The sequence below is a fragment of the Triturus cristatus genome, chromosome 4_1 (genome assembly GCF_964204655.1).
Source record: "Triturus cristatus chromosome 4_1, aTriCri1.1, whole genome shotgun sequence".
NCBI classification, from domain to species: domain Eukaryota; kingdom Metazoa; phylum Chordata; class Amphibia; order Caudata; family Salamandridae; genus Triturus; species Triturus cristatus.
Genome location: NC_140585.1, coordinates 669,860,401 through 669,885,889, shown reverse-complemented (window position 1 = coordinate 669,885,889; position 25,489 = coordinate 669,860,401). Strand labels below are relative to the sequence as shown.

The 25,489-nt window shown below is 42.7% G+C and overlaps 1 long non-coding RNA gene across 1 annotated transcript in view; it reads right to left on the bottom strand.

Moving 5' to 3' along the window:
• Positions 1-853: 853 nt before the first annotated feature.
• The window catches only part of LOC146855366 (uncharacterized), a 168,974-nt gene continuing 144,338 nt past the window's right edge, over positions 854-25,489 (bottom strand). The window contains exons 3-4 of the long non-coding RNA XR_014980821.1: positions 23,750-23,865; positions 854-1,948 (exon numbers count right to left, since the gene is read on the bottom strand). This is a non-coding gene — a long non-coding RNA (uncharacterized LOC146855366). The remainder of the gene's footprint in view (positions 1,949-23,749; positions 23,866-25,489) is intronic.

Below are 25,489 nucleotides of genomic sequence, written 5' to 3'. Positions count from 1 at the left end.
TAACCCTCTGGCAGCTTGGCACAAAAGCAGGCAGGCTTAACTTACAGGCAGTCTGCATTGTTAATACAATCTGCACTAAGTGACAGATGTGTCCAGATTTTAGCAGGTGTAGAGCTGGCGCCATTGGGATCTCATCTTGAACTGCACAAAGCAGCGAAGTATGAATGGTTGCCACTTCGGATACCTTCAGGTTTGGGAAAGCGGTGCATTGCAGCGTCACTCACAACTTATTGTTTTGATTCGCCAGTTGATGTGCATGAGCATGTATATGAAATGAACATCAGTGAGTGAGACACATATGTTTCAATAGTATGAAAAAAGCATGCAAGGAGTAGTGATCGACCTGTTGAATTTGAGCAATCACATGTTGGCATTCATTCTTATGCCATGTGCATGCACACTTTCAGGAACTACACAGATTGGCCTGTGTTAAAAATGGGGGTATCTAGTTGGCAGTGGCTTGCACCCTGTACAAGTAGGGGCCCCTATTTAGTCAGGAGAAGAGAGTTACACACCCAAGATAACCCCTGCTCACCCCATTTGTAGCTTGGCACACACAGTCAGGCTTTTATCAGAGGCAATGTCTGAAGCATTTTCGACATACACTTGCTAACACAGTGAGACACTACAAATGGACACCATCCAGTTTAAATAAATAACTAATCTTTATCAGAATAAAACAAGACCAACAGAACAAAAATTCAACTTACACAAGCAAAGATATTGCTTTTCAAAGGTTCAAATTGTTTAGCCCATAGGAAGCGTCACTTCTATCACAAAGTACTTGGGATGCGTCAAAATCAAAGACGAAAAACAGGCACAGGGGAGATGAGGCTCCAGGAAAGCAATGTGATGTGCCAATCCTTACTCCCACGGGAGGTGATGTGTCAATTCCTTACTGCCAGGGGAGGTGATGCGTTGATTCCTTACAGCAGGTCAGGGGAGGTCAGTTTCCTTACTGACAGGGGATGTGATGCATCGCTTCCTTACTGACAGGTGAGTTAATGCGTCGATTTCTGGATACGCGGCCTCAGTTCCTTACTGCTGAGCTATGTCAATGCAGAACTTGGTGCACAGATGCAATGCATCGAAAATCCAGACAACCTTGGTCAATATGGCGGCAGTAAAACATGGGCTGCTTTGAGTTTCCTGCCGCGAAGCAAGTGATGTGTAATTGCATCACATGCACAGCAGGGCTTGCATCAGAGTCAGAGCGGGTGCCATGAACATCGCTGACACAGTGCGCAGGTCTCGGGCTTCTGCGATCTTTCAGCCGCACAGTAGGCATTGCGCCGAATATTTAGCTTCACCGCGGCGATGCATTGTTTTTTGATCACACACTGTCACTGCGCTGAGAAAAACAGGCACTGGAGGTCAATGCTTGAATTTTCTTCTGTCCTTTGCATCAAAACCACCTCTAAGGGCCCATAACTGGAAGTGGCAGGTTTGAACTCCCAGTAGAGGAGTTCCGGGGCTGCAGATGAAGTCTTTAATGGCCCTGAGACTTCTTACACGTGGCAAGCACACACAAGCCCTTGGAGAGCCTTTGCAAGAAGAATGTAGAAAGCAAAGTCTAGTCTTTTCATTGTCCAAGACAGACAGAAGCAGCAGGCCAACACAGCAAAGCACACAACAAAGTGGCAGTCCCTCCTGACAGCTTCTCCAGCTCTTCTTCTTGGGAGAATGTCACAGCTCCAGTACTTATACCAGTTTCTACCGCTGAAGTAGGCAGACTTCAAAGGAAAGTCTTTGTAGTGCACAAGCTTTTCCCTGGTGTGCCTCCAGACACACTACAGGGTGTGGAGACAACTTTGTGTTAGCACAGGCACAGCCCTATTTATATATCAGTGACAGCGCCTCTCACCACTGTAGCTCAGGAAACCCCATCAGCCTGGAGATTGGCTATCAGGATATGCAGGGCACACCTCAGCTCCCTTTGTGGGACTGTCTAGAAAGAAAGCACAAACAACCCAACTGTCAGTCTAAACTGGACATGGATTCCACAGACAGGCAGAGGCACAGGATGGTAAAGCAAGAAAATGCTCACTTTCTAAAGGTCTATTGACAACAATGTTCCTTAAGGAATTATTGCATATTATTCAGAAACAAAAAAATGTATTGGTCACATAGGTGATCCTCCTAAATTAGTTCAATAAAATAGAAAAAGTGCATTGTATTTAAATATCTTTTGAATCCATAAATATCAGTAATATGACATCCAATTTGTTTTACACTGAAGTAATTGATTTTTCAACATTAAACAGTACAAACAAATAGTAAAGTGTTCATGCTAGTACAACTTCAAAATCCTTATACTATCCTATTATTGATCAAATCAAGGGATTAGAAGAAGCGCAATCAATCCTCTTAACAAATAGTGGTTACAGAGATCATAAGTTCCATCAACAAAACTTTTAAAATTTGAAATGATCCATTGGAACTTAAACACAAAACCAACATTTTACATATAGTGGGAAAAAGGATGCAGTGTCGACATTTCGGTCTCAAGTGGCCAAATAGGTACCGAGACCATCTTCAGGACTCAGTGTTGACAGGGAAATTACACCTGTATGTACTGACACAAAAACAAATCAATGAAACACAGCCATAAAAACATACAGGTCACGAGCACCTCGCCTGACCAATATGTGCATCGCCTTCCTACAAAACAAATTACACCAGTACCACACTCTTAAGTGTAAACAACAAGGCAACCAAACTCATACCACCACAGTGAAAATACCTGTGAAGAATCTTAAAAAGTTCAAAATATTTTGTGCCCCTTGTCTGAACAAAAATCCATTATCAAACAGCAATACACTTTCTAAAAGTGGCATTTTCAAACATGCAAGTTAAATAACAACTTCACTAAAAGATGTTTTTTTTTAATTGTGAGCACAGGAACCCCAAAACTCCAAATCTCCATCTCTTCCCAATTCAAAGTTACACTTGTAAGATGTTGCAATGCAGCTCCGATGATAACGTATAGGAGAGTTGGGAGGGTTAGTCCTTGCATTGGTGAAAAACAAAATTGACAGTATTTTACAATCAGGACATGTGAAACACACCAGCACGTCCTACCTTTCACATTCACTTCACCCTGCTCATGTAGCTACCATGGGCCTACCTTAGGGGTAATAATCACACTGAAGGGGGAGGGACAAGGAGAAAATGTGAGAAAGGTCCTGTACCGATGCTCCAATAGTACATGCAAACACAGTTGGGTATCAGTTCCTAAGAGAGAAAAAAAGAAAAAAAGTAGTAGTCCCAGTATGATCTGCTACAAGAAAGAAAGGAGTCTTGAGGATAGGTTCTAAAGTGTAGGTGAGGTGAAGACCAGATACTCCTCGGTGGGTGCTGGAAGTGCCCTCACACACCCTTGCGGGTGCAAAGCATCATCATAAGGCAAAGCTCCTCGTGGGGGTGGCGCTGCAGTCCCTCACGGGCCCTCAGGGAGGGCGCTCTGTCGGAGATCTTTGATAGGAGTAGCCGCAGTTGTGCGTGCGGGTGTGTGGGGATAATGTGGGAGGTGGTGAAGCTAAAAAGACCCTTCGGTACCTCAAAAGTTTTATTCGTGAGTCCTTGAGGTCTGGTTAAAATATAACGGGGAATGGTGCGTCAAAAACGCTGGAATGAGTCAGGGAAAAAAGGTTATTTGTAATCCCGCTGCTCTCAACCCGTATGTGAAAATGAAGGTGAGAGAGAAGGTGAATCGTGGGTGGTCAACATGTTTCGCGCTACCCGTGGTCCCTAATGGATCCTTTAGCGCTTCGTCAGGACCTTGAGATAAAGAGTAGAGGGATTCAGGGAGGGAAGCACCCTATAATCCCTACTAAAATAATGAGTCACGTCTTATTCGTGTCCCATGCGTAGAACCTAATAGAGACAAAAGAAAAAGAAAACAAAAGAGCCAGTATAAGATAAGCAAGAATATCCAGGGTTAAGGAATTAGAAACCAAGGTGGAGGTTAGTTGGTCAGATATGGGGCTCACTGGAGTCATGCTGGGAGAGGGTCAAATGACCAGGTGGTCAAGGGAGGTGAGTAAGGAAGCCACCGTATGTATGTTAGGTGAACGTAGTGCAAAAGCAAGGTGCAAGGTGGCTCAGAAATCCAGAGCCTATGTGGAATACTGGAAGGAAGCAGCAATGGTCGTGATGGCCAGGGGGATGAGAGACCAAATTGCCCCGGAACTGCTCACCAAGAAGGTAAACAACCGGCTGGACGTAGTGTGAACGCAAAATACATGGAAGATCAGGTGTCAATAATCCCCAAATTACACTGGTCGTGCAAATTAAAGGGTGATAAGGTAGCGTCACCTCGTGTGGATACACCGAAGGACGCTGTGGTGTTCGGGGTACCACGGACATGTATGCCTACGTGGGCCTGGAACAGATAAGCAAACTAAGTAAAAACCACAGGGATGTAAAATCGAGTCTATGTCCTCCGGTGGAGTGAGTGCGCCAGATAGTCTAAGAGGTGGGAGGGCAGTGCTCTGTAAAGTGCATCAGCGGATGCAAGTGATGCTGATAAACCCCTCGTGGATAGGGAGGTGGCCAAAAAGAAGGTAAGCGCTAAAAACTACGCTCTAAAAAGCAGTCCTACCCGCAAAGGTATAGAGCCGGGGCATACCGGAAAAGACCTTCTGGGGAGGGAGCCACAGCTGGGGTGGAGCAATATGATGAAGACAGCAGGAGGCGCGTTAGACAGAGGAAAAAACACGTAGTTTAGAGGAACAATCCTGCGAACAAACGATGATTACACATAATGTTACCGTGGTTAGACTTACGTGTACCCCGGGCGTTCCGATCTGGAAACCTAGTCTTCCTCCAGAGTCGCCGGTAGCCAAACATCGGGGACGGGCAGTATATAAGCAGCATTTGGCGGGTGGTTGTCTCGGAAGTGAAGGGGAGAGGCGTCGCAGTAAGAAGGGAAAAGGGGACTTAGGCCGTGCATGTTAAGTGGAGGCCATCATGAATTGGGATCGGGAGACAGTCGAAGCAAAAGATGCAAGAGTCGCTGACAATTAGATAGTTGGTTGCCGTTTTCATTGAGGGTGACTCCAAATCCTTAGAGGCGGCTGCAAAAAGATGTGGTTTCTGGTCTCTAAGTGAAGCCTGCAGCAGGAGGGGTAAGGGGAGGATTGGCAATGTCAGGTGTAAAAACGGGACACACGGAGGGCAGGGGAACCCTGTGTGGGTTGACACATAAAGCAATAGTACTTGGATCTAACCAGGGGAGTTGTCAGTAGGCATCTATCTTGTCAATGGGCATATGTCATGGTTATGGATACATAATAAGCACTAGATGTAAGGGCGACATGTAAGGAGGTACAGAACCCTGCAAGACAGTGTCTAAAAGTTTGTGGTACACAACAGAGCATGTCAATATATGAGCGTGGGTGCTACACACATAATGTAGCCAGTGTGCAGGGACCGCTCTGAAGAATGCAGGATTGTAGCCAGTTCAAAACTATGCACTGTATCCATAGGGGTGTAGGAAAATCTACACAGGGCTAGCGAAGTAGAACTGGGAAAGGGGGACTCTGTGCCAGATCTCAAGAGGGGAGGGCACTCCATGGTATATCATCATTCAGGCCAACGTCATTAGTTCTAAGTCTGAAGACCCAGCGTTGTTCAGTCTTGAACAAGGCTGCGGGTGTCCATACTGGATTATGATCAATCACAGTCCATTGAAGACTGTCGGGGGGATGATTGTGTTCCAAAAAGTGATTCTGCAACCGGGTTTGAGTTTTTTTACAACGTATCGTACTTTTGTGTTCTCGGATGCGAGTTTTCACCGGTCTTGCAGTCATTCCTATGTATCGGAGTCCACACGGGCTTGTGAGTAAGTATATACAATTCTTGGAGTTACAATTTGTGTGGCGTCTCAGTTGCCAAGGTCTTTGTAGTCCTAAATCTAACTCCTTCATAGGTTTTGTTTGAGGACAGGAGGTAAATGATCCACATGGAAAATGGCCTGTTACTGGAGGTAAAGTCCAAAGTGTTTGTGGTGGTTTATTGGTGTTTTTAGGACGTGTATGTACCAGAATGTCTCTGAAATTTTCAGTGCGTTTGAACGCAATAAGGGGGAGAGGACCAGGGTCAAATGAGCCCGTCTTCAGTATTTGCCAATGTTTTTTGACTGTTTTTTTAATTTTGTTTGAATGAGGGGTGAAGGAAGTCACGCACGTGAGAGCTGTAGTCTCTGGTCTGTCTCTAGTTTCCAGCAAGGCGTCCCGATGATTATTCCTAGCCCTTTTGTGAGCTGTTTTTATAATGTTAGCGGGTATTCTCTGGCAGCTAAGTTCTTCTTGAGGATAGCAGCTTGGACTTCAAACTTAGTCAGAGTATTGCAATTTCTTCTGAGGCGCAAGAACTGTCCTACAGGGAGATTGTCCCTCAGTGCTTTTGGGTGATGGCTCTGGTAAAGTAAGAGACTATTCCTGTCTGTGTTTTTTTTTTAATTCGTTGTTAACAACATACCATCTTTGAGGGAGATCGAGAGGTCCAGAAAGGGAATAGACTCTTGTGACTTGGTGCCTGTGAATTTCAGAAATGGATTCATCGTATTAATCCAATTAAAAAAGGACAGACATTCTTCTGCGCTTCCTTTCCAAAAAATTAAGATGTCGTCAATGTAACGGTGCCAAAGTAAGATGTTCTCAAGGAAAGGGTTGGTTGGTCTTCTGATATGTTCTTCCTCAAAAATGGCCATGTAAAGACATGCCAGGCTCGGCGCGAAGGTACTCCCCATACTCGTTCCTTGTATTTGATGGTATAGCTTATTGTCAAAAGCAAAGAAGTTCTCTTTGAGTGCAAGGTTGGCACATTCACAGATGAAGGATACAGGGGTGACATACGGCCAAGGATCAAGACTGTGTAGAGCCTGTTCCAGGACGATGAGGGTGGCGTCCTGGGATATGTTAGTATATAATGCTTCTACATCTAGGGTGACAAGCAGGTCAATGGACTCAGGTGATTCTAACTTCTGTATCAAATTAAGAACCTCCATGGTGTCTCTTAAATAGGTGGGGGTACTGGTAACCAGGGGTCGTAGGAAAAAGTCACAGAACTGACTGAGTGGTTGGAGTATGGAATTTATCCCTGAGGGGTGCCTTGCATGTAGAGCAAGCATTTACAATGCAATAGGTCTCGCGTTTACACGAGTTTGAGCTATTGGCATTGTAAATGACAATGGCTTTTATTTATGTTTTGGTTTTTAAGACATAAATAAAGGCATTTACAATGCTAATAGCTTAAACTCCCACAAAAGCAAGACCTATTGCATTGAAAATGCTTGTTACATTTGTTAATGCTGTCTGGGCTTTGGTTGCTCCTCTTTTGTAGCAGTTTAACATCAAAATATAGAAATAAGCAAGAGAAAGGTGACCAATCAACCTTTGCAAAGGGCCTTCCACTGCTTGGCAAACGCATTGCTTCATTTTGGCCACTTTTGAACCATCTGAGCTAGAAATATTCCCTGCTACCCCACCCTCCATGCAGTCTTGCGAAAGAAAAAGAGAAAAGCGGCGTCGTGCAAATGAAGAGTTTGCTGCAACTCCAGTATCCCAAATGCGTGTTTTTCTCCTTTCACTGAAAATGAAAAATAGATGTAGCTGTCTGTAGCAAATTAATAAAGTTGTGGTTACTACCCTATGCAATAGAGGAGCGGGCCTCGAGACTGTTTCAGTGACCTTATCCTGGGTGTTTACCTTTTGTGATCGAATCACACTCGGTTTACCGACCAGTTTCTAGAAATGTTCTTGTTTAAACCCACATACGTTTTCTATGTGATTTGCATACCTTGCAGCCAGGTCAACTTTGTTCAAAATTTTGAACATACTGTTCTAATTTGGCTCTTGACCAACAACCATAGAAAATGCCTCATCCTTTCCTACAAATCTAGAGAGATATTTGTAGACTGTTGCCATTAATTTCGAATAAAATCCCAACTTCCTTTCAGTGTTAAACTGTGTGACCCTGAGCTAACAAACTTACATCACTGTACCTCATTGTCATTAACTACAAAATGTTGTAGCAAATAATGACTAAACAATTAGCCCACAGTCAGTCCTAAACCAAATATATATATATGTTATGCTTGCATAGTTTAAATGAGGGTGATAATGTTACATGTCATCCATTGTGTGATTTTACTTTACGGGTGTTTCAAATGCATGACCAGGTAAATCTACAAGGAGAGTTCCGTCTGACGGCCACAGGTTTTGGGCTCTGGGCAGTTTTCTCCCATGTCGGAAAAGAGATATTTCTAGTACTTATATTTTACTGTTTCCATTACTAAAACTGGCAGCTAACAGAATGCAGTGCGATGCCAAATAAAATATTTTTATTTGATGGCACATGGAGAAGACATGTCCATCTTCAAATATATTGGTTCAGCATAGCATGTCAGATATGGTGAAAATTCAGGCTCACATGCTCCTTGGGCAGGGGGGTGGGGGTCACCACTGGTATATCGGCCAGAGTTTGAAGAAGAAACAAAAGCAAAGCTTAAAACTGCAGCTCTCCTCTTAGGAATGAGGTAAGGAACGGGGGCACACGGCTTTGACGTGGATCAGTCAAGCACGGCACAGTTGTGCAGTCACAACTTTTTAGGCAGCAGCATTTTACATAGTTTTTTTTTTTTTTGCCAATACAGCAATAATAGTGAAACCACAACTCCCAGAATGCAACTGGCGGTTGGCTAAGCATCAGGAGGCGCTGAATGTCACTGAGGACACGGAGATACTTGGCAGATATGCCGCCAGCGCTTAAAGGGGCGCGAGCCGATAAGGGCAAATTGTGAGGAAAGACGATACACATCTTAAAGGGCAACATCATGTATACAAAGTAAGGAGAGGAACCCGTTTTTCGTCTCTACAAACTTGCACAGGTGCTATCCCTTTGCCCAGTGCTCGCTCTCCTGACTCCTGGCTTACTCCCTTGGGTATATCGCCCTTTAAGACAAGCATTAGCGCGGCAGCGTGTGAACGCGCAGGGGATGAGCACGGCAGCGTGGTGAACATGATATTTAGGCAAGATGGCATTGGACTGTCCACAGTCCGTATGGACACGCGCATGCTGTCTGCATTGGACAGATGGCGAGAACAGCCATCTTTGTCCATGCAGACACGCGCATGCAAGCAGGGGAGAATTGATTCCAAAAGGTGCTCCCCATGGCGAGGGCAACGCATGCGCTGCTTTCGCCAGGCGAAACCTAAAAAGGGAGGCTTTGGGCCTGGCAGTGGGTACACCCAGACACAGCATAATTCCACCCCGAAGAAAGCCCAGGACCCTTTAAGCCATCAGTATAGGGATGAAGCATGTTTGTGTTTTAGGGTCATAGGGCCATTATATCCTTTCAACCCCTAACATGGTTTTTAATCTTTACCATCCACCCCACCAATAACAGGATACATAGGAGTGGATGAGGAATGTTTAAAGTTACGCCCCCTTTCTAACAGTCTGCATAAGAGCTACCTGAGATCAGATTGAGCCCACTCTGGCCTTTAGGAGCCAAATGACGAAGCATGCCACCATTACAGTGGGTGAGGGTTAAAAAAAAAGAATCTTTCTCTTTTTCCACTCTTATTAGAGTGGTGCTTTGATTTGACACGTGATCCCATTGTTTCTGTGCACGTACAAAGATAGTCTAGAGGAGATGCTTTTAGGGCCAAAAGTGGCCAATCAACTAGCCCTTGGAGTCAATCTGGTCCTGGTTTCAAGTGATAAAGCGGGGCTCATACAGCAGGGCAGGCCTCTGAGGGTTGAAGGCAGGCTCAACCTGCAAACAAAGTAGTCCTTCCAGGTGCAGCAAAGAAGTCTTGTGAAATACCCCACAGGCTACAGCAGCAGGCAGTCGTTTGAGAGTCCTTCCACAGGTCCAGAAAGTGAACTCAGTGGGATTGTGGGTCCTATTTTTATACATGTTGAAAGCAGAGCACGACCTGTTCAGTTGCACTGTGCACAGCTCTGACCCCATACTGCCAGTTGATGGCCTCTCCATTCGCACCTAATACCACTATTGCGTGGCTGTCTGAGAGGAATAAACAAAGTCCAGCTGTCAACTAAACCCAGTCATGTGACTCAGGAAAAGGCTGCAGGCACCAACTTTTATGGTAGGAAAAGGCCAACTTTCTAAAAGTATTCACATATATAAGGGCAACCCAATATACCCATGTAGGCTTGTGTATTTAAAGTTAGACAGGAAATTGTGCCTACAAGGGATTCGTTTTTCACAAAGTTTTTTGCCAATCTATCATTTATTCAAGATGTCTCACCATGACATCACATATCAATTAAAGCAGTGCACGTATCAATTTAGCTGATGAAATAAATTCCATTAGCTGGGTGTATCTCTTCTTTTTGGGTTTACATCAAAACACAAAATTAGGGGTTCACAACTAAGGGGCCTATTATGATGGATCCCCAACGTCGGTTTCAGCCGGTCGGAATAGAAACTGGACGGTCATTCAGGCTGGCTTCCGAAAAGAGTCTTGAGCCCGTTGGCCAGTCAGAACCAGCTCATAATCCCAAAGGGGGATCCGTTCACCCTTGAGATTAAGATGCACGATTTCCAGCATGGTTTTCATGCTGGCCTGTCCGACATGCAAACCATGTAGTAATGCGTGTTTGGGGGCAACCAGCAGGGCCCCCTTGTGTGTGCGGGCTACGGTTGGGAGCCTAAGGGGCATCATTCTCCCTGTTGAACCCTGCATCCTGTGGCAGGCCCCTTTAGGAGCCTGCCACTGGTTGCAGGGATGAACAACACCTCCCATTTTCCTATGGGAGCATGTGTTATGGCCGGTTTACGTCTGTAATGCATGCTCCTATAGGGAAATGTCAGAATGTGACTGAACAGTGTTGGGTCGCATCCTAATGAGCCGGTCGGGACCGCTAACCATTGGTCGTTCGGTACCGTTTAAGATACGGTGTCGTCTGCCCGACATCGTAATCGCCCCTAAGTCTCACAAACATTGATTACAGATATTACAGTTACTATAAATAGAAGTTAGCTAGTCATCAACGTATGAATACCCACTTAGAGTATGTCCTATACATAGGAACTAGATTTCTCAAATTAAATTTACCATTAACTAAAAGGTAAATTGTGTTAGGCGTCAATGTCTCAGTCTGTGCTCTAATATATTCATGAGTCCATCTTCAGGGCAGAAAATTTGTGCAAAGATCCAAGAACCCCCTGAAAAAACATTTTTGTAAAATACGAGTCAAAACCAACCAAGACTAATGGGGAATAACTTCAAGACATATCACCAAACATGATATGTTCATGTGTGCCCATTCAAATATTAGCACTTATTAAATGTAATAAGGCAACCCAATGTATCCCATCTAAGAGGTACTGAAAAACGAATTTAAGGGTTCTTCGGACATATAAAATGTAAATGCTCATGTCTGGCTTTTAATTACAATGCACCCTGCCCTATGGGCTTCCTAGGGCCTTCCTTAGGGGTGACTTATAGCCAATTAAAAGGGATTTTAAGGCTTGGTAAGGGGGTTATATTGCCAAGTCGAATTGGCAGTTTAAAACTGCATTCAGACTCCAATGTCAGGCTTGGAGCATGTTTTAAGGGGGGCTCTTTAGATGGGTGGCACAATAGGTGCTGCAGGCCCTCTAGTAGCATTTAATTTAGAGGCACAGGGTATATCATATGCCACTCTACAAGAGAATTCTAAGTACATTTAATATGCCAATCAGGTGTAAGCAAATGTTACCATGTTTAGCTGAGAGAACACAAGCACTTTAGCACTGATTAGCAGTGGTAAAGTGCACAGAGTACTAAGGCCAGAAAAAATCAATTTCAGCAAGAGGGGGAGGGTAAAGGCAAAAATATTTGGCGCAAGGTTACCCTAAGGCTCACAGGTGTAACATTCTCCCTCCATAATCCTCCTCCTAGAGGCCCAGGCAGACACCTTCCCTCTCCCAGTAGGAAGAAAAGCCAACAGCACCTTCAGGGCAATGTACAGGCTTCAGGTGATGTTCCTTCACATCTGAGAGACTAGTTGTCATGCAGGCACCAGCCCTGGTCACATAGCAGTCCTTCAAGTACTCTGTGAAGTACTCCCTTCCTTGGTCATGAAAAACCTGAAATTGGACCAATTTGGGGTTGCTTGGACCCCTCTTTTACACATTTACAGAGAGAGAATGTGAATTTACTGTCTCAAACTTCAGTTTGGGATTGAGGTTGTTCAATTTCAAATGCCCTTCTCTTGCTGTTCTCTATACACAGCCTTTGTGTAAAGTGAAGCTTTGAGGTTTTTCAAAGCATGTAGCATTGGGGCTATTTCCAAGCAGGTTCAGCCACAAAAGAGGCACCATAAAGTGTGAGGTAACAGAGCCTGGCTCTCATCAGGCTTTCTGAGCCATAATCAGGGACAGACAAAAGGGTAGGCTTGACCTAGAAACTTCTTCACCTCACACAACAGAAGCAGTCAATGGCAACGTTCAGGAAAAACTAATCAGCAGCCCATTGCAAACAAAGACAAAGGAATTTCAAAGTCCTGAAAAAATCCCGAAGGCACACATATGGCGGCAGGTTTTTTATACCCTGACCCAGAGGTGGGGGAGTCCCAAAGTACCCCACATTTAAAAAAAAAAAAAAATCAATGTACATTTTTGGGCAATATCCACAGTACCAGCATGACCCCCATTTGTTTGTCTGCGGTACCACCACTTGCTGAGTGCAGGGCCAAATAGGCTCTATGCCCTGCTGCACACATCGTCAAGCCTTGTGCAGCAGGGTTGGGTGTCTTCAGAGGGTGAGATGTATGGCCGTGCACAGTGAGGTTGGTCGCCCGTTTTAGTCGGGGAAGAAGAGTGAGCTGTACTCAATGATGTTGTTCACTCACTGAGTCTGAGGCTCAAGGCCACGTGCAGTGAGGCTTCTTGCCTATGGAGGCTGGGGTGCAGGGCCTGTCCACAGGCCAGGTATCATTCACTGTCCCTGCTGCACATGACCAACAGGTCCAGTAGTGTGGTGCATCCTCAGAAGGCAAAGTGCAGGGACTGGCTGCAGGGACTATCGATCCAAACTGGGATCCTTGGGCTAAGCTGTGTACCCTACTCCCACTATACACATCCAAAGGCTTTCTGGAGGTGGGGTCGGACACCTTCAAAGGGTAAGTTGCAGGGCCTAGCTGAACATCAGCCGTAAACAGAGGTGAGGTCTAAAAAAAAGGCCATTTAGAATATGATCAAAACTCCCAGAGATTCATTGAAAAAACCAAGGGTTAGTGACACTAAAGTTAGGTTTGGTAATAACATCTTAATATATATATTTGTTTAAACTGAAAGTTAGTGAACAATTACAAAGGACAAGGTATTGGTTTGGTAATATTATCTTAAAAACCTCAAAAATACACTAAGAAAAACCACAGCTAAACTTGAGTTATGGTTCACAGCTGCGGCAGGAAATGGGTAACTTTTGAAATGTTGTTTTTCCTTAATATATATTAAAAATTTGACTTCCCCAGTGAATTTGATTTTTAATAACTATTAAAAATAGTGTGTGAATTCTTTTTTTACTTGGTCCAGTCCCAAGATACAGTGTTAGTATTTTAATCTGAACTCTGATTTTCTACATATGCCAGCTATGCCTGCCACATTGAAAATTGCTTTTAAGACCTTCTCACTCTAAGGACATGGTGACATTAATTTTCTGCATGCACTTTTAAATAACATGCACATTGTAGGCTACAAGGCTTACATAGGGGTGACTTGCCAATATTTAAAATGTTGTGCCTGCTAAAAAGAGTCATTTTAACAGGCCACGCAGCAGGTTTTACTCTGCAGCAGTCAGTCTACAATAGTAGACATGAAGCCATGTATTCCTTTGTCACACTAGTAGATGACACAATAAGTGCTGCGGTGGACAGGTGACATTTTAACTTTCCACTCTTTCCACTCTTAGTGTTGCTGGGGCCATCACTGTCTGTAGCTCAATCTTTAAACTCCCAGAGGCTTTCCTGTTGCTCTCTAGAACTCTGGCTAATGTCTCCTTTACGACACTGAAAGCACGCATATGAACACATCAGTACAAAGGACAATTAAAACATTTAAACATATTAAAAGGTACAATCATAAACTCTTTTCACATAAAATTATATTTAAAGGCCACACAAATAAATATTATTATGGGCACAATTTTGATTTTGGAATAATGCTTGCTCATTCACAAATGTCCAGGATATTTTGCAACCCTAATTATAAGTTAATTTAATGCTTTAACACTTTAATTAATTCTGAGAGGATTGTTGTGTAGTTCCCACTAATCCATAGGATCTGCGCATTTCTGGACAACATAAACCTTGGGTGATGTGCTTAGACTGATTCCATGCACCCCCTAGTATATGTTGGCCTAGAGACCAGCTAGCTCACAGTGCCACCATAAGCCTCCCTAACCTGAACAGGGAACGAATGACTTCTGGCAACCACTGGACCTGACAACCCTGACCCCTAAGAGATTGTGGTATCAGATCTAGAAACCCTTTCGCTAAGTCACTTGTGCACTCTTGTCCTCAGAGAAATATACAGAGAATGCACAACGGGACATTCTTCAACATATTTATTGAGCCAACCATTATTCTTGTATGGAGTATATGTGCTGCGATAATCAATAGACAAAAGCATATGAAAGTGATTACAAGAACCAAAATAGTAAATAGCAGTTATAGTTCCACCATGGAGTATGGACTGTGTATATATGCAGGCATATACAACAAGGTAGTAATCAAGCATATTCCTATTATGCAATCCCTACTCTATGTGTGTCTAGGTTGTGTGTGAGTGTTTATAGCCAAGAATTCTCCCACGGGATGATCCAAACCCAGTACCCAGCAGAATAGAATGTAGGACCCCGTCTTGGTCACAAACTGGACAGCCCTCAAGGAGATGTTAATCAGCTGCTTGGCGAAGTATCAGCATGCTGTGACCTTTCGATGTCAGCAGAAGTGTCTCCTCTGTCTAACCCCCAGAAATGCTCATTTATTTATAATAAAAAGCATCCTTGCAATGTATGTATAAATAAGCATTGTTATGGATGAAGATAGAACATTGTTATGGATGAAGATAGAACAACATTGTACAGCATGTGTAATGGCCTTGTACACGGTGTTCGCGGCATCATGATAATGTTGCTCAAAGCAAAATGTGTAAGCAAAGTAGTTTCAGAGAAACTAATCCCATATTGTCAACCATGCAAATTTGTGCAAAAGGTTATCATAAAATGTTATTGCGCAGAAAGAGAGCAATAGCAATGTAAGAATGTATGCAGCGTTGCTACATGGGCCTAACTCAGGCACATAACAGGATATGTGTGGCATTTGTAACCCAGCAAACACTATGTAAATGTGGGCCATAATTTTTGTATTTTAAACAGAGCTAGAATAAGGAGCAGTCCCTCTTTGTTTAAAAAACACTGCAGATGGCACTTTAATCTGCAGTGATTTTTAAACATTGAGGAACAGCTCCCTCTTATGGCACTGTTTAAAAACCACTGACTTCACTGCTGTGCATTTTCTCAGTGCACTTACATACTCAGAGTACATATGGTTTATATACTGTGAGTATGTAAGGGTGATGAGGGATGTGTACAGCAGTGCATACCCCTCAGTGACCTTACATGCTCTGCAGTAATCACTGCAGAGTATGTAAGGGCGCAAAGGGGTATCACTACTACAGTGCATACCCCTCAGCATCCTTACATACAGTGATTACTTCAGAGTATGTACGGGCACTGAGGGGTTCACTGCAGAGTATGTAAGGGTGCTAAGGAGTAGGCATAGCAGTGCCAAATACCAAATGCACTTACAGCATCCTGGCATCAATTTTGGACACAATGATGCTAAGAAAATAGCCCCAAATGCCCAATCTGACCTGTTGCAGAATTCAGCGAAATCTCTGTAAATTTTAATTCTGCCAACTCATCCCACCCCTAATTATTATTTGATGTGGGCAAACTTAAGGAATAATAACAATTCTTGTCAGAATCAACCTGCAAACTCACCAAATTAACCTCAGCTCAGCACTCTGCTAGCCATGGAACAGAGCAGACATGCTTAACTAAAGACAATGTGTAAAATATTTATGCAGTACCACAACAGTAAAAGATTCAAAACCATAAACAATAAAAATCCCAAATCAACTGGCGCCATCTGATGACGATAGCGATGTGATCTTTCTAGTGAATAATAAACAGTGCTGGTTTTCTTTAAAATCTATAAATAAATGTTGTAGTATGAGCCTATGAACCTGAAAAAACTCGAGAAATGTCCCCCTTTACCCCTCCCTTCTGGCATGCCTAATTCTATATTAGGGATGAAGTTCTAACCAACAAACTTCAAAAGTACAGGCAGTGAGATGTTTCTCCTTTAGCCTTTTTTACGGTGTATGGGCTGCCTGCCTGCACTTCTGATCAACCATGTTAGATTGGTTGCTTTATACATGCTTTCTTTGTTCACTTTCGTCTTTGTGCACTGAACTCAGAGTAAGTGCTTGTTTGGCAACGGCATGTATTTCCATGGCACAGACGCTTCCCTCCACTGTACTCAAACACCTGTCAGCATTCATTTAGGGTCATTCCAGGTCGCCACATCTCTGTTTCTGAAATATGTGAGCTTCAGCTCTTGGTAAGCATCCCATCATTATCAGAACACATTTTCAGGCGTTTCTAGCAGCTTAGAAGAATCTGTGAGTAAATCTTCCCAAGCCATTCTGTGGTAGTCACTTTGGTAGTGACAGTCGTAAATGTCCTTCCGGCTGGCTAACACATGGTATCCATTCTTATCCATTGCTTGACCTGGCGCAAGTCCTCAAGCTGCCTGTGCCTTGTCTTTTCTTCCCTTACATTTAGAGTCAAAACAGTAACTAAGGGGTTTGCTGGGTGTTTCGAAACACAACACGGGTGACCTGAGGGCTTGCCTTTCCATTGAGAGTCTAAGATGCTTCAAGTAACATTGACCACTGTTGGCTAGGAACAATATATGCGTTTCTATCCAGGTGAGGCAGCATTTATAATTTCAACGCACTTGTTCTATGGCTTGTCAATATCACGAATTCCTTTTCTTCTATGGTTATTTTAAAGGGTTCATATGTATCCCTCTTTGCTTACTTGGATGTTCGTGCTTTGGCTTGGCAGGATTTGGAATCCAACCTATGCCTCCTTGTATAACTAAAGTTTCAATAAATTAAGGGCCAGGACTTTAAGGATACATTATGTATACACTGTGTTAAACTCGATCCCAACTGGATTTTCTGCAACCAACCAAATGTGGCTCTTAACACAACTGTTACATCTTTTTGACCCTCAGCGAGTACTCTCCTTATATCGTTGCCATCATTTATATCAAATGTGATCTTGTTTAGCCAGTTTCGGTCTGTTCTGCCTGTGATCTACTAGTCTTCAACAGATGTTCACTTTATACATATATTCCCAAAAACTTTGACGGCGCTAATTCATTACAGTCTGTTTTCGAGTCTTGGATCCACTGGAGCTGTTGATGCAGTCATTCCGTCTGCACTTCCAATTGATTATTGTGGAAAACTTGTTTTTGTTAGAATAGTTTAGCATATTTCTTTTATTTTGGCTCATAAATCAGGCAATTTGTTAGAATAATTTATCTTTGGAAATTATCAAGAAATATTTGATTCACCATTGCTTTCTCCTGACAGAAATTACACTATTCAGTAGTTATTTCACATCATCTTAGTCGTACATGGACCACAATTCAATTCATAACTAAAATGTTTGAAAAAAATGACGTGTTTTATTTCGGTCATCCATGTGGGACTTTGCAATGCTTGCTTCCCACATTTGCTCTCAAATTTTATATTATGGATGTGAGCACCGTCTGCATCAGAGACCGTTTCAATGTAATATACTATATAAAGTGCAAAAAAGGGACTTGCTTCCTTCATAGTGATGTAGCAGAAACTGCATTTTATTTGTAGCGGTGCACTATAATCACACATGTAAGGCGCACCCGCATATAATCCCTTGCCGTGTTAACATGAAGTGTTAGGATCTTGAAACGCAATAATGGGAAACGTGATGTGTATACGCCATTTAATAGTAACTCGAAGAATTAACTTAGAAAGTAAATGTAACTAGCAGAAAACATTAAAGTAAAGAACTTGTGTTTTGCAACTGACAATCATTCATTTATTAAATGTGTTCATTAATGTGCCATTTTACGTGTAGGTAGGAATACTAACTGAACATGCCTTATTTCTTATGCAAATCCGTTAAGCTCATATGCCATTTATCTTATGTTAGCTCAATCTTGAAAGCTTGAAAAGCAATTTCCCTAGAAGCTCTCGCTTTAGAATTAACAGTTTGAATTTCATGCGTGCGGTGCTATTCCTTCTTTCTCACGTTTTGTGTTGCAGGTGGAAGAACCGCCCTTGTTAGCTAGAATAATGTCTGCGTGTTATTAGCCAGGCAAAGAGAGAAGGATATTCTTCATGAGCTCAGGCCAATAAGGAAAATTGTTGTGTTTTCACACCAGAGAAGGCCTGGGAATCAAGGTCAACATGTTGCAGTTCAGGATCACCGCTATTCCTTGGAAAAAGACCTATGAGATCGTGTTCAAAGCAGATGCTGTGACCTGCAAGGACTCTTTGGAAAATACCTGTAAAATGCAATGTTAGAGTGGGGAGAGTGCTCACTTCTTCTCTGTCTTCGGAGAGAGAGCATCTTAGAACGAGCTCTGTCTCGATATCTTAATGCCATTCGTCCCATCGATGGTGGAGAGACTTCTTAGGAAGACTTCACATGCTGACAACCATGATTCCTTTCCCTGAAGATACTTAAGTAGGGATGTCATGTTAGTGTCAGTGTAGTGATAGATTGATGCTTTATTTCCCTTAACCCTCGCTGCAGGAAAATTTGACTCATGCTTTCTGTTCCTCTGCATCCTAATTCTTGAGTTCATTGTTTTGTGCATGTTGCATTGCCTCAACTTTATTTACAGATTTGGCTTTATGCTGATTCCCGTGTATTTTTACACTCTCATTTTGAGGTGTCTATGTCTAGTTATTTTTGGCTTTGCAATAAATTAACTAATCTCACGTCTGTGGTTACTAGTGACTTGATTCTAGAGTAGGTCCAGAATATATGGGCCAGCCCTTTCCATAGTATACCGAAACCAATACCTACGTAATTGTTCACAGCTACAATCACATACCCGTCTGCTTGCTTGTTGTATTTTTTTTTAAGTTCAATGAAATTTTATTAAGGAATGAAAAAGGAAGAATCAATACACAATATTAGCTATAGAGGGGAAGGAGGAGGGGAGAGGGGAAGAAGGGGGAGGAAGGGTTAACAAATGCAAAATGTAAGAGACAAGTAAAACTACAATAAAGCAGTAATCATGGGCATTAGAAAAGAATCATAATAAGCATAACTGTTATAAGTTAAACAACAAATCGTTAAAAGAATAAAAACAAAACAATATGCTAGAAAAACGTGAATGTGAAATGGGTATCATGGAGGTTTAGAAACTTCTTGTTGAACAGGCAATGGACGAAAAGAACGGGCAGCCCAGTTATTTAAATACAGCGTAATAGGGAGCCATAAGTCTGCACGTTTAGCTGCTAAGTGAACAGGAAAAACAAAGGCAGTATCAAGTCTATGATTATGGCAAACATTATACCACCACGCTTTGAGGGAAATATTGGATGCATTTTTCCAATTAACAGTAATTTGTTGAAAAGCTACAGCCAATAATAAATCAACAATGCGAACATGCATATCTACATTATCCCAGCTAGGAGATAAGCTACCTAAGAAAAGATGAGGGAGAGAAAAAGGAATACAAGTATGGAAAATAACATTAACTTGAGCCCACACCTGTAACCAAAAGTCATGTACATGTTTACAATGAAATAGCATGTGGAATAAGGTAGCATTAGGGGTACCACACGACCAGCATAAATCTGGGGTATTTGAAAAACGCTTGTTTAATGTATAAGGCGTAAGAAGCAGTCTGTTGTAAATAAAAAAATAAGGATTGTGTCAGGGAGGCCGCTGGGGAGGTTTTAAAGGAGTTTTGCCCATATCTTATCTCATATAGATGTCGGCCAGTTTATTCCGAGATCTGATTCCCATTGATGTTCAACCTTGGATTTAGGCCTGGACAACTAATGCGTGTGGAGGTATTTATAAATAAGAGATGCCTTAGGGGAACTACGTAGGAGAGAGTGGAGATGAGAGATAGGGGTGGGTGAAACAAGGGGAGGCGAAGAGTTCGAAATCTGCTCATGAGTCTCGAGAACAACAGCTTTGAGTAAAAGATATTTGGGGAAAAAGGATGAGGGTAAACCAAAAGAAGAACAGAGATCAGAGAAAGAGAGAAAGGTGGGACCAGAAAAAAGTTGCGTAATCCAAATTAAACCTCGGGTTCTCCAAGATTTCCAGTAAAAGGGCTTACGATTAATTAAGAGATATTTATTATGCCAAATGGTGGAGGAGAGGAAATCATCAATGGTCAGAGGGGGATTAGGGGCAGCAGACAATAGGAGCTTGAGAGTGTACTTGTGGATAGGAGTAGGAAGCGAAGAGGGTTTACGGGAGAAAGCAAGATATTCTGCAAAAGAAAACGGAGATAGGAGATTACGTTCAACCTTAACCCACAAAGGACAAGGAGAGGTGGGATCTTGCAGCCAGAGGGAAGCTTGACGTAACAAAAAGGCCTTCTGATATGCAGGAAAGTCAGGAAAGTTGACGCCCCCTTCGGAAGCAGGGCGAATTAGTCTGGCAAGAGACATCCTGGATTTTTTTTGAGTTCCATAAAAATGAGGATAATATTGAGCTAAATTTTTTAAAGAGACGCGATGGGATTGATACTGGAATGTTGGACAATGTATAAAGAATAATGGGGGAAATCATCATTTTAATAGTCTCCAGGCGACCCGACCAGGACAGGTACAAAGGATGCCACCTCGCAGTAAGGTCTGCAATCTTTTGTGCACACTTGGACATGCATAAAGAGACAGTATCTGGAATGGAAGAAGTGATATGTAACCCCAGATATTTAATATGGGAGGGACACCAAGTAAACTGGGAGACACTAAAATCTTGTTTGAAAGTGAATTTAGTCAAAGGTAGGATCTCGCATTTATCATGATTAAGCTTATATCCGGAAATGGAGGAATAAGTTCGGACTTTGTCTAGAAAAGCGGGGATGGATTCTGCAGGATTGGAAAGAAAAAGTAAAATATCATCAGCATAAGCCGCAAGCTTAATTTGAGAATCTGCAATCTGGAATCCATGGATAGCGGGATTCTGACGTAGTTTGGACAGAAAAGGTTCTAAAGCAAGGTTAAAAAGAAAGGGGGAAAGGGGGCAACCCTGACGGACACCCCTACCTAAATCAAAATAAGAAGAGATTTGACCATTTGCAAATACTGCAGCTCTAGGGTGTGAGTACAGCAGGGAGACTAAAGAAATAAATCTAGGTCCAAAGCCAAACCAAGTGAGGGTGTGGAAAAGATAGCGCCACTCCACCCGATCAAACGCCTTTTCGGCGTCAAGGGCAACAGCTGCAAGGGATTGTTGACAACGAGAAGATTTTGATAATATATTAAATAGGAGTCTGGTGTTGTCCGTAATATGTCGGCCTTTGACAAATCCGGACTGCTCTTCACCCAGAAGATCAGGGAGAAGGTGATCTAGTCGAATCGCCAATGCTTTAGCGAAAAGTTTGTAGTCAATATTGACTAAGGATATAGGCCTGTAATTTTTGCAATACTTAACGTCTTTCCCGGGTTTGGGTATCAGACAAATATGAGCATCTGAAAACTTCCCTGATGAAGCGCCTTGGGCAGCAAAGGTGTGAAGAAGGGAATGCAATCGTGGAATCAACAACTTAGAAAAATGAAGGTAAAATTCAACGGAAAACCCGTCTGGGCCAGGAGCCTTGTTGAGTTTGAGAAGTTGCAAAGCCATGAGCAATTCCTTTTTGTGTAACGTCAGATTCTAAGGAAGAAAGGTCTAGGGGGAAATTGGCTGGTGTGTGGATGGTAGAGAAAAAGTGAGCAAGGGAACTGGGAGAGGGTTGAGTCCCAGGTGTGTACAAAGTCTCGTAAAAACGTGAAAACTCAGCAAGAATGTCAGCATCTACATGTTTCAAATTATCATCAGAGTCGTAAATAGATTCAATATTTAACTTATTATGCTTTATCTTCAAATAGTTAGCTAAGAGCTTCCCCGCTTTGTTCCTACCCCCATAAAATTTAGCAGTCGACTTCAGCAAATACAGGGAGGCATCTTCTGTAGATTTCTCATTAAATTTCATTTTTTCTGCAACAAGGGCCGTCAAGCTATCAGCAGAGTGGGATGTGAAATATGCATGTTCCAATCTCTTAATATCTGAGAGGAGGCTTTTGGTGAACCTTTGAGCAGTTTTACGTTTGTTTGCAACGTAACTAATAATAAAGTCACGTGCCGCTGCTTTAAAGGCATCCCAAATAGTATGCTCCGGAAGGGCGGCGTTATCATTAATAAAAAAAAAATCGGCAAAAAAGGAGGTGAAGGCAGCTGTAAACTTGGAATCAGCAAGGAGGGAGTTATTAAAACGCCATCTTCTGGGACCAGCAATTTTAGGGAGCACATCAACACAGGTGAGAACAGGAGCATGATCTGAAAGCAATATCGGGCCAATCTCGGAGTGTAAAAGTGATTGGGCGAGATTATGGGAAACAAAAATGTAGTCTAATCGTGATTGGGAACGGTGACAGGGAGAATAAAAAGTGTATTCCCGTAATTTTGGATTACATAGGCGCCAAGAGTCTACTAACTTATGTTGCGAAATAGCATGACTAAACAGCTTATGAGGTTTGTTGGGAATATAGGGGGTCTTGGATGTCCTATCAATAAAGGGATCTAGCGGTTGATTACAGTCTCCCGCCAGAATAAAATTGTGGTCCATAAATTTAGTCAGGAGTGGAGAAAAATTGGCCCAAAAAGAAGGTTCGCCCGTGGTTGGGCCATAAACGTTAAGGAGAGAGATTGGAACACCCCTAAGTGATAGCTTGGCGTAAACCCATCTACCAAAAGCGTCAGATTCTTGGGTAATAACCTGAAAGGGGAGAGACTTACGACAAAGGACTGCCACACCATTCCGTTTCCCGTCACCTTGTGAGTAAAAGAGTTCGCCCACCCATCCACGTTTGAGTTTAACAGATTCAGTATCAGTTAAATGCGTTTCTTGAAGGAATGCAATGTCAGCGTTCAATTTGGCAAGGTGTGACAAAATCCTTTGTCGCTTAATCGGAGAGTTAATACCCTTCACATTCCATGACAAAATTTTTAATGACATAAAGGTAATAATCCCACAAAAAATGTGGAAAACATGAATAGTGAATAAAAAACCCATGAAAAGAAGAAAAGACATAAAGAAAGAAGAGATAATAGCTTGGAAATGTTGAAAAAAAGGGGGAAAAGAGGGCGAATAAGAGCATACATGTTATCAAGAGAGGACAAGTGTAAGGGAGAAATACAAAAATTTAAGCAGAAAGCCAAAAGTACGAAAACAGTTGAGAAACAAATGTACGTAAGGAGACAAGGGATATATCTCTTACACAAACTAAAGGTTCCTTTCAAAGGTAGGAAGACAAGATGGATACAAATGGACAAAAATAAGAACAAGGGAAGAGAGAATAGGAAGAGACAGAAGGGAAGAACAGTGGAAGGACGAGGAAAACAATTGAGGGATTGATGAATGAACATACCTACAGAGGAAGGGTGCGAGAAAGGGTGGGGGAGGGAAGGAACCACATGAGAGAGGCAGCACATCCACGAGCAACGAAGCAGGGACCGGGAGACACCATTGAACACGAAAAAATTCCTGTAAGACGAAAAAAGAAGAACAAAGAATTAAAGCATATTAGGGGATTATGATGAGATCATGACTAACAAGTAAAACAGGGGACAGCATTATGCATAAACAATAAAACATCGGCAAGGTGGAAATTTAAATAATCAAAAGAACTTAGGGTAACTGCAGCCCAACGAGGATTTTTAAACAAGAACAAGATAGAGAAAGTCTTCAAGTAGTCATGTAAGCACTAGTCAACCAGGAGCAGAGGATGATGGTCCGGAGACATCCATGGTAGATGATTTGTGCGCATTGATGAAGCTTTGCAAATGCACCGGGTCTTCATAAGTGGTAGTCTTATTATTATAGGTAACTTTAAATAAACATGGGTGATAAAGGCCATATCGTGCCCCCATCGCACGCAAATCTTCTCTTAGGCTCAGAAAAACCTTGCGACGATTGGCGGTGGCCTTAGCATAGTCCTGTGCAAAGAATAGGGATGAGCCAGACCAAGACAGATTCGGAGAGGATTTGGCCGCCGTCAAAACCATAAAGAAATCTAAATATTCCAAAAAGTAGATGATGACCCCTCTGGGTCTCTGTGAGGAAGAAGCAGAAGAAGGTGGTCGACCCAGCCTGTGAGCACGCTGAATATTGAGAGCCTTGTCCTGTGGCAAATGCAGGAGCTTGGGAAGAAACGTCTTGAAAAAAGCAATTGGGTCAGACCCTTCAAGTCCTTCAACTAGGCCATAAATACGAAGATTATTGCGTCTGTTTCTGTTTTCCAACTGCTCTACTTGTTGTTGGAGATCTGAAACTTGAGATTTCAGGTTCGAGACAACAGAGGATGTTTCCTGAAACGACTGAACAGATTTTTCGATTGATGTGACCCTCGTCTCCATTTGCGACTAATTGTCCGTGAGAACCTGGAGCTTACTGTTTGTCTCTTCCATGAAAGGACGCAAGGATCTTATTTCTTCTAACAATAATTCCATGGACACTGGACCTGAGTGCTTTGGAGGCGAGAGGGAGTCCGACTTAAGTCTCTTCGTGTTGGATTTAGAGTTATCCGGCGAGTGCCTGGAAGGATGCATTGGCGTAACAGAGCCAGACGAATTAAGGGAGACTTCCAGTTGTGAAAGAGCAGAGAAAACCTTGGAGTTCTTCAGAATCTGAGGTTTGGGCAGGCGAGATGAATGCGCCATTGACTTGAGTCTGCCCATACGACAAGGCCGTGGAATGGTTGACTCGTTAAAGGTCACAAAAAAATAGAACAAAGAAAGCTCAAGTGAAGACACAGCGGGAGTACAAGGGTGGTGAGTACATCAGGCAGGGAAAGCAACCATCTCCATAATACTCAGACGCAATCAGTCGCCAGTGCTCATGAGGAAAAACAGAAGAACCGTTTGTGATGGTACCATGATGCTGTTAGTGTGGCATTATTTTGCAGAAAATCGGTATCTTCGCCTTGCGTAATGTAAGGTATTCTCAAGCAAATTAGCGAGATATGAAGCGAGATGACTTCTCGTGTACCTCACAGAAGCTTACAACAATTTATAACATTGATGACATATAAGTAGCCAGGCGTGCACTTGTGGTAAAGGCATGAGAAGGTCTCAGTAGGGCGTTATGTCATGACTTGAAAAAGGGCACA